We start from the raw sequence: 9,836 nt of genomic DNA on the forward strand, positions 1-9,836 counted from the left end.
GTTACTGTTGCTTTATCGTGCAGTTACTGTTAATACTTCATTTAGAGAATTAACATTGCTTATATATATATATTTATATATATATATATATTTATATTTCTGTGGACAAGTTGGTCTGTGGTAACTAGCTTGCTTACTAGTTCCGGGTTCAGTCACACTTCATGGCACTTTCGGCATGTGTCTTCTACTATAGCCTCTGGCCGACCAAAGTCTTGTAAGTGGATTTGGTGGACGCAATCTCAAGGATCCCATCATATATATATATATGTGCGTGTGTGTGTGTGTGTGTATGTATGCGTTTATTTTATTTTACGTTTTTGTATTCAACCTGGTGAACCTCCATGCACTAGTTCGAATGTGCTATGAAGATGACGAATATTAATTTGTGTATATATATATATATATACATATATGCATATATATTGGGTTGACAAATACATTCCCACGGTTTTTTTCTTTGTTACATTTAGTTTCCTAATTAAGTTTTAATAAAAACTAACTAATTAATTGATAATGAATTCACACTTGTTGTTTACAACTCCTTCCCAACGTTCAACAAGATTTTCAACAAGATTTTCAACACCTCGTTGGTAGAAATCACCCGATTTCCACTCGAAAAATTGACCCGACCAAACTCTTAATTCTGCATCAGTATTGAACGAAAAACCGCGCATAGCATTTGAAAGAGATTCTCATTGTTCAGCAAGCAATTAACGCCTTGAAGAAATATTGTTCTTATAAACACACATCCTGATATAATGCTTTGTGTATGAGATGTGTGTCATTACTATCACAGATATATCGATGCCTGGTGTACATGCTACTACACTATTGCTTCGCTGCTGTTATTAAGGCATGCTTTTTACTGATGTGAGCTACAATCGGGTATCATATCTCAACACATCAGATTTTTTGCTTTGACCTCTCTTGTCTACCATGTATAATATGTGCTCACAGTCGACACAGATAATATATGATAGAGCAAAAAAGCAAAGCATCGTAATCGGAAATAAATGAATATTTCTAGTACATTACTTTTCTTTTTAGTTTCGTCCTGGAATATAGATGTGACACTATATTTTGAGCGCTTATGGTTTCAACTGACTAATTTAAACAGCAATTTGGAAGTATTCATATTGATATATAGAGGGTTCTGCATGCTTTTATCTATTGAATTATAAATAGATAAAAGCATGCAGAACCTTCTATATAGCAATATGGATTCTTCCAATTTGCTGTTTAAATTAGTCAATTGAAACCGTAAGCGCTCAAAATATAGTGTCACATTGAAGGCGGCGAGCTGGGAGAATCGTTAGCACGCCGGGTGAAATGCATAACGGTATTTCGTCTGTCTTTATGTTCTGAGTTGAAATTCCGCCGAGGTCGACTTTGCCTTTCATCTTTTCAGGGTCGATAAATGAAGTACCAGTTGCATACTGGGGTCCATCTAATCGACTGACCCCTCCCCGCAAAATTTCGGGCCTTGTGCTTAGAGTAGAAAAGAATATAGTGTCACAACTATATTCCAGGACGAAACTAAAAAGAAAAATAATGCACTAGAAATATTCTGTAGCTTAATTCTTGCTGCTGTTTCTGTCGTTCTCTTTGTTGTTTTAGCCGCTATTCAACCATGGTCCAGATAACACTTGGTCAACGATATTCCCGCCTACTCTCTCTTTCCTTGGCAGAATATGTAGAAGTAAATCACTAAGTGTGATTACCTTTTATTTATATCCGTTGGAAAGTACTTTTAGAGAGAATTAGCTACTATTTCTAGGGTTTCAAATGACCATATGACGGAGTCTTCCTTTGTACAGATTCACAATCCCTATTTCCATCCATGTTTGAACAAACAACTCTCAAAACTCAACTGTTTGTTTATTCAGTATCTCTAAGTACTAAAATGTAGAAAAATTTTAATACGAAACACGTGGAAGTAGAGAAGAAAAGGAGATTGACAAAGACTTCTAAGGACTTATGGAGATGAGATGCAGTGTAGAATGATGGGTGGAGATAAAGCCAAGCGTAAGAAGTGGGCTTACGTAGGTTTAGAAGAAATCTTCAAAGTTCCAGTGAGATATACAAAAAGAACGAAGGTAGTGATCGAAAGCTAACGAGTTTTCAATTCTTAAAACTAATGGCTACTTTAAGCTGATTACAGTGCGTCTGTCCACTTAAGTTGACATGAGTCGATCGTTAAAATGAACTTTGCTCTGTCAAAACATTTTATGAACGGATAATTTCAGTTTATTGATTATCCAGTAATTAGCGTTTAAAGCTCAAGATGTGCGGACATTTTCTTCGTACTCATAGCAACCTATTTAAAGTCTTATTTTCTCTCTCTCTCTCTCTCTCTCTCTCTCTCTCTCTCTCTCTCTCTCTCTCTCTTTCTATCTTCAACCTTGCTCTAATGGTTTGTCGATCTTTTCTAGTTCTTTTCTTTTATTTTATCACTTTTTTATGCTCTTATTTTTTTGCTCGTATTTCTTCTGTTTAATTATTTATAATTACAAAGTCAATGACGTAGAAAGAACTACAGTGTCTAGAACTGAATGCCTTAAAGCACAATTTTCTCTTATAAAGTAGAAAATTCAAATCCAATTTCTAATCTCAAATCCCATTATCCTTAAACCCTGTGTGATTGGATATTAGGGTGCCATTATGATGCTGACCATTATATATGTACTGTTACCGAAAGTAACAAATCATTATTCGTAGTCAAGTTTAGAGAAGTGACTTGGCACCATTGCTATGGCTGGAAAAGGTGCCCTGCTCACTGTGTTCTGGCTTTTCACATTCTAAATTCAATTCCCACTAAGCCCAACTGTCATTCTCCCTTTAGCTGCTGATAACCAACTGAACCAATAAAGTAAATGATTCGATGCAAATGATTGTTTCACACCCTTACAATGCAACGAATGGTCCTCTCATACATGGACCGTTTAGAAAAGAGAACATTCAACCGCTACCAATTCTGTACATTTTTCGCCAGATCTATAGATGACATCCCGATATTAACATAATCTCTTGAGGAGGCTGTTAAAATACAGAATATTTCGAACAATATTAGCATGAAATTTGAAGTACAACACTAAAATAACACCGATTACTAATGTCTGCTTAATTTTGAATTCAAAAATCAGAGAATGGATATATCTCCAATAACTTTCACAGGAACGCGGCATGCTCAGTCCGATTTATATACTACAATTTTTCATTGACCATTAGAGCTAAGAAAGTCCATATCAAAAATAATTAAATGCAGTGAGACAGGAAGGGTAACATTAATACCGTAATAACACCTTATGTAGCAAAACATACACTACATACATTGCTCCGACGACCGATACTATATCTGCGGTCATGTAGTGTACAAAATCAATTTTGGCAAATGTAGTGAATTCTGCATCCGAAGTACCGTCAAAAAATTTCGGATACGATTTAAAGAATCCCATGTATGCTTCTTCCGTAAGCATGCATATAGGGAAATGCCACAACGAAGACATTAATTTTTCCGTTGAAGCTTCGAAAAGAAGCATTTGGAAGTCGAAAATAAAAGAGCAATCCGCGAATTTATAACTGATCTGAACTAAATATAGGTAAGTCGCGATAGAGCAACTCAAAACAACTCTGCGTACACACAAGCTAGGGAGCAGAGAATTCAGCTATCAACACATATTCTCACCAGATTTCCTGAAGAAATAGTCCCAAAGCTGAAATATTGAAATGCAAGGTAATAGTACTCACCATAGACCTGAATTATAACTTTTTTTATTACATAAGTGGAACAAAATTAAATTTTGAATAAAAATCAGCTCAGTAATGTAAACATTATCGGTGTCATTTCCACAGTGCATGTGTTTTGTTCATACACCTATTAGCTGCGATATAGCGTGCTGAGGAACGTTTCTTCATATGCCGATTCTTAAACAAAAAGAGAAAACACTAAGTATCTCAGCCCAACCGAAAAGCAAGACACAATTTCTATGTGACACCTGCAATGCTTACCTTATTAGACATGCTTTAAAGTCAAAATACCAACATGACTACCTAAACTCAGTATTTTTAGCGGGACAACACTTTATGTATGCATCAACCTGACACGACGCAGGCTGCAAAAAGCGATGCAATACAATAAGGTGCACAACATCCCACCCATAAAGGACAGTCGCAGGATGGGTTGAAACGATCGTCGTCAGGAATATAGACTAATACCAAATACATCTATTTCATTAATCGATTATTATCTCAAATAACACAGCAGGATTCCTGAAGTAGATCCAATTGCAGATGACACCAGGTATCTCAAAGTGTGTTGGTGCTTTACTCAAGACACCGATACACTAATTGACATATACCCATAAGTTAAAAAATTACATAATTATATATATATATATATATACAAGAAATGAGGGCAGGGAATCGTCTTATATTTATGATATATATATATATATATATATATATATATACACACACATATATATATATATGTGTACATATAAGTATGTATATATACGCATACATAAATGCACATATACACATACATGCAAACATATATGTATGTGCGATGTGTATGAGCGCGCGCCGTATGCGTTAAGTAATATTTATTTATCAGTTATGTTTATTCCATGATCAGCGTTTAGTGCATTTGAGAGATCATGGTCATCTAGGATCCTGATCATAAATAACAAATTAATGGAAAGAACGTCTGAAGCAGACATCCTGATGTGAAGTTGAGCAGGACTATTAATTTCATGTTGCTCCAGCTATTACATTCGCAGTGCCTTACCTGGATCAAAAAGGGTGTGGGAGAAACGCAGTTTCTGCTCTGCTCACGATGCCTAAAGCAACTTGCGAAATTGAGGTACCTTGTAATAGGCCATATTCGTTTGCGAGTGACTGCCTATGAAACTTCAAATCTACACAGAGTTAACTAAATTTCTATTTTTCTATGGAGGCAAATATTTTCCCATTTCTACACAGAGGCAAGTCTAATAATTTCCTAACATCGTAGTCGAATAATTTCCCCTACATATACAACACAGAAAAGTACAAAATTGTTTGCTCTTCATCTTTCACAGCATTTTTTTCTTTTTCTTATGCTACTTGTGCACACGTAAACGCGGACATGCACGAAGAGTAAATAAATCATCCACGATGTAAAATTTATTATATTTTTTTTATCACTCAATTTTCTTTTTACCTTTCCGTATGTTCCTTTCACTCAAATTCTGTCACTCTTTCTTTCTCTCACTCTCTGTCTGGTTGTCACTCTCTCTTTCTCTCTCTCGCTCATTTTTTCAATCTTTCTTTATGTTTCTATCTGTCTATGAATTATATACTTAATAGCGTGCATTTTTGCATGCATGGATACAAGCACACGCACAAATGCACACGCACACCGAAAATACATGTGCACGTGCATTATCAAAAATCTGTTTGAAATCTAAATCTAATGCATTTTCTCATACATACATACATACATGAATGCATACATATGCATATGTATACAAACATGTGAATATATATGTAAGCACGTGTATCAGTGTGTGAGTTTGTGTGCGCATTTAACATCTCTCCTGCCTTTTACTAGACTTCTATACATTACTTCACTCACTCCCTCTCTCTCATATTCTCTCTCTCTCTCTCTATCTTTTTCTCTCGTCCTCCCGATTTTTTTTCTTTTCCTATAGTTGCTCCCTTTCATGCAGAAATTTGAATAATGTTCCTTTTGATTTATTATTATTTTTTTTTTTGCTTGTAATCGACCTACTTATATTTATTTCGTTTTTTTTTTTATAAGTCTCTTTTCTATATCTCTACGACAGCGATTCTTGCAGAGATCACAGAAGTCGTTTATGATAAGTAAATAGATTGTTCATATACTTTATTCTAGAGATGTAAAAATCGCGAAATGTGAAAGCTAAGACATTCAGGTAAATTAATTAGGTAAGAGAATCGCAGCCGTAGTAGCGTCAGCAGCCGTGACAGCCGCAACAGTATTGGTAGTAGTAGAAGTAGGATGACGGACAAAGTCGACCTCGGCGGAATTCGAACTCAGAACGTGAAGACGTAGAAAATAACGCTAAGGATTTTGCCCGGCGTTCTAACGATTCTGCCAGCTTGCAGTTTTAAATAAGGAAATAATATTAGGTGTGTTCACGTAGCGTTTGATTTTTTTTATGCGCTCTTTTAAAGTTTAGCCTGGCTCACGGGCCCGGTTTCCCGGTTTCTATGGCGTATGTGTTCTCCCCTGCTGGACGGGGCGCCAGTCCTTCGCAATGTTACTCAAGAAACAGGAAGAAAGAGTGAGAGAAAGTTGTGGTGGAAGAGTACAGCAGGGTTCGCCACCATCTCCTGCCGGAGCCTCGTGGATCTTTAGGTGTTTTCGCTCAATAAACACTCACAAAGCCCGGTCTGGGAATCGAAACCGTGATCCTGCGACTGCGAGCCCGCTGCCCTAACCACTGGGCCATTGCGCCTCCACAGCGTTTGATTACACTGAGCATATCTGTTCTGAGTTGCATTGAGATATTTAATGTTTTGAATGTTGCAATACATGTAGTTTGAGACCACTTTGCCCATGCGACAATATCACCAAAAACTAAAAGAGCCCAAAAAGCGTTGAAGTAACGAATGGCAGCTGATCCAAACCTTCGGCGCAGATGTGGCTGTGTGGTAAGAAATTTGGTTCCAAACTACATGTATTCCGAGTTCATTCTCACTGCGTTACAACTTGAACAAGTATCTTGTACTATAGTCACTGGCCAACCAAAGCCTTGTGAGTGGATTTCCTTGACGAAAACTGAAAGAACTCCGTAGTAAGAAGCCCGTCGTTATATATATATATATGTGTGTGTGTGTGTGTGTGTGTGTGTGTGTGTGTGCAGGTACATAGTCGTATATATATAAATGTGCGTGTGAATATTTTGTATGTATGTGTGTGCCTGCGCGCATGTGTGTATATGAGTACGTACATGTATGCATGCAAATGTGTGTATGTTTGTATTAGATTAGTCTTTACACAGAACATTATAACAGCTCTGATCTGTCCACCAAGCCAATATCTACTACTTTTGACGATAATTCCTTGCATCTGTAACGCTATGTTTATTATTTCTCAATCTATATACCAATAAATATCTGTGCATCGCTTAAGACTTCTATACAACTAGTTATCTGACACTCTCTCTCTCCTTCAACCTCTCTCTCTCTTTCAACTTCTCTCTCTTCCTTCGCCTCTCTATCTATATATATGTGTGTGTGTGAGTGTGTGTGTGTACGTGTGCGTGTACGAGTGTTCGTAGTGAACCTATCATTAATTTTCTATTACATATTCTTCTCCGTTTTCACTTATATCTTACCATTTTCTTTGCTATTCCTCTGTATATCTACCTCATCTCCTTAACCACATCTGCCTCTCTTACTTTCTCTCACATTTTCTTTTCCGTTCTTCTTTTCTTTATCTTGATATCTCCCTATCTTTGATGTTCAATGTCATTGTAGATGAATCACAAACAGACACATCCTTAGGGAATGCCCTCTACAAACATATCGATCATAGCAAGATAAAGACTCAAATAATTAGGTCATCAGGTATTTTTCTGCTCTAGCTTGTCTTTGAAGTGATCAGACGTTTACTTCCTGAACACCTCCGCCTATCGATACAGCTGGTGTAGCAGTTATTGGAAATAATTTACTTTCAAACAGAAACAGAACGAAAAATGAATTCAAAGAAACGAAATTACAAGAACACGAAGCAAAAACAAATGTATTTCATTGAAAAAGTAAAAAGATTAAAAACTATATGTGATGCATTCTTGTGACTGTCTTTGACTGTAAGCAGAATATATGGATACATATAGTTGTATCTATATCACTATATGTAAGAATATACGAATAAGGAATAAATATATGTCAAGTAAATACATATTATAGTAAATTCTTTATAACACACGCGCACACCTGCATGCACACACTCATATATATTTAGATATTCTTCACATATATATATGTGGAGTTGCGTGGCTTAGTGGTTGGTGTGTGCACACATAATCGTAAGATTTTTAGTATATATTCCTGGAACGGGGGATATTTCATTTGTCCACTCAGCTGACAAAGATAAGAAATCCTATGATGGACCGACGTTTTGTCCGTGGTCCCGTCGTCCCGTTTTTGGTCGGTATCCTGTCAAATGGCAGTTGGTAATATATTCGCCACAGAATCTGTAAACCAGTTTTAGGAGCCTACGGCTCTGGAAGGGCCTTTTATTCTTCACACACACGTACACACACTCACACATATCTATATATATATATATATATATCTATATATATGCACACACACACAGATATTTACATTAGGACCATAAAGCACGCGGCTCAGTGATACTGCATAGCATCGTAGGAAAATATCATCCTACAACCGCGATTGACCCATACTTTATGAGTAAAATTATGTTTACAGAGACTGCTTGTATCTTTCGTTACATTGATGATACCTATTATTCAAAATTTCAGTTTTATAGATAATTACTGAGGTCGACTTTTTCAAAGAAATCCTTCACGATTGCGCACCGATATGCCACAGTCAAGCGAGTGAAAGCAATTAGAGATAAAGTAATCGAGATTCATTTAACACAAAATGTGTCGTAATACAAGGTTGCTAATGTTATGTAATATATTCTAATGTTTAAAATACTAAGTTAACCTATAGCTGTTCAGATTGTGAAAGTTGCGCATTAAAGACTGACACAAAGCTTTCAGTCTTATTATAATATATATATGTATGCAACAAAACTGTAATTTTATAATATTAACGTTACTTTTTAATGTTGAATGATTTCTTCTGCTTATTCATATGTGATGAATATTCAGTAGAACAAAGTACCAAAATGAGGAAATCGAGAAAAATTGTTCAAGTAGTTGTGTGGGTAAGACTTTCGCTTACCAACCATGTGGTTCAAGGTTCCACCCCACAGCATGGAATCTTGGGATACTGTCTGCTACTATCGCCAAGGACCTGTCAAAGCGTTTGAGTGAAATTGAAAGATGGAAATTAAAAACAACGCGTCATCTATATATGTATATGTCTTAATATTATATATCAGATTGTTATTTGCACCACGTAAGGTGATATCAGGAGTGAATATTCACAGATTTGTTTTTGATACGTAATTGCAGATTCATATGCAAAATATGCTAATCGCTGTTGTGAATGTCAAAGGAGAAAAAGCATCCCTTATTTATGACAAGAGTGAGTCCAACATACACTAGTCTTATTCGCGCAGAGCATTGTGAAATACCCGTGTTTCGACATGTATCTTGTCGACCAAAGGTACTCCGGACATTTAAGTCCAGCCAAACCACTGTCTTTGTTTATACTTTTAGCGAGCAGATTGTTTGCTGATCGCTGCTTAAGTCTACCAACCGATATAACATCATTGTTTGCACCGTGTAAAGCGAGACCTGTATACTTATTCGTAATACATCTATGCAGGTTTATGTGTGAATTGTGATAGCCTTTGTCGAGCGCGCCTAAAGAGAAAAACTACTCACTTGTATGAAGATAGTGTGTTTAATATAATCGACCACGTGTATATATGTATGGGCGTGTACGTGTATGTGTGTGTGTGTGTTATTTCTTTACTACCCACAAGGGGATACACACAGAGGGGACAAACAAGGACAGACAAACGGATTAAGTCGATTACGTCGACCCCAGTTCGTAACTGGTACTTATTTAATCGACTCCGAAAGGATGAAAGGCAAAGTCGACCTCGGCGGAATTTCAACTCAGAACGTAGCGGCAGACGAAATACCGTTAAGCATTTCGCC

The 9,836-nt window shown here is 36.6% G+C and overlaps 1 long non-coding RNA gene across 1 annotated transcript in view; it reads left to right on the top strand.

Annotated features, from left to right (window-relative positions):
• Window positions 1–7,750, top strand: part of LOC128248552 (uncharacterized) — a 188,851-nt gene extending 181,101 nt beyond the window's left edge. Inside the window, exon 4 of the long non-coding RNA XR_008264724.1 lies at window positions 7,507–7,750. This is a non-coding gene — a long non-coding RNA (uncharacterized LOC128248552). The remainder of the gene's footprint in view (window positions 1–7,506) is intronic.
• Window positions 7,751–9,836: the final 2,086 nt, after the last annotated feature.

Source organism: Octopus bimaculoides, chromosome 8 (genome assembly GCF_001194135.2).
Source record: "Octopus bimaculoides isolate UCB-OBI-ISO-001 chromosome 8, ASM119413v2, whole genome shotgun sequence".
Classification (NCBI taxonomy): Eukaryota; Metazoa; Mollusca; class Cephalopoda; order Octopoda; family Octopodidae; genus Octopus; species Octopus bimaculoides.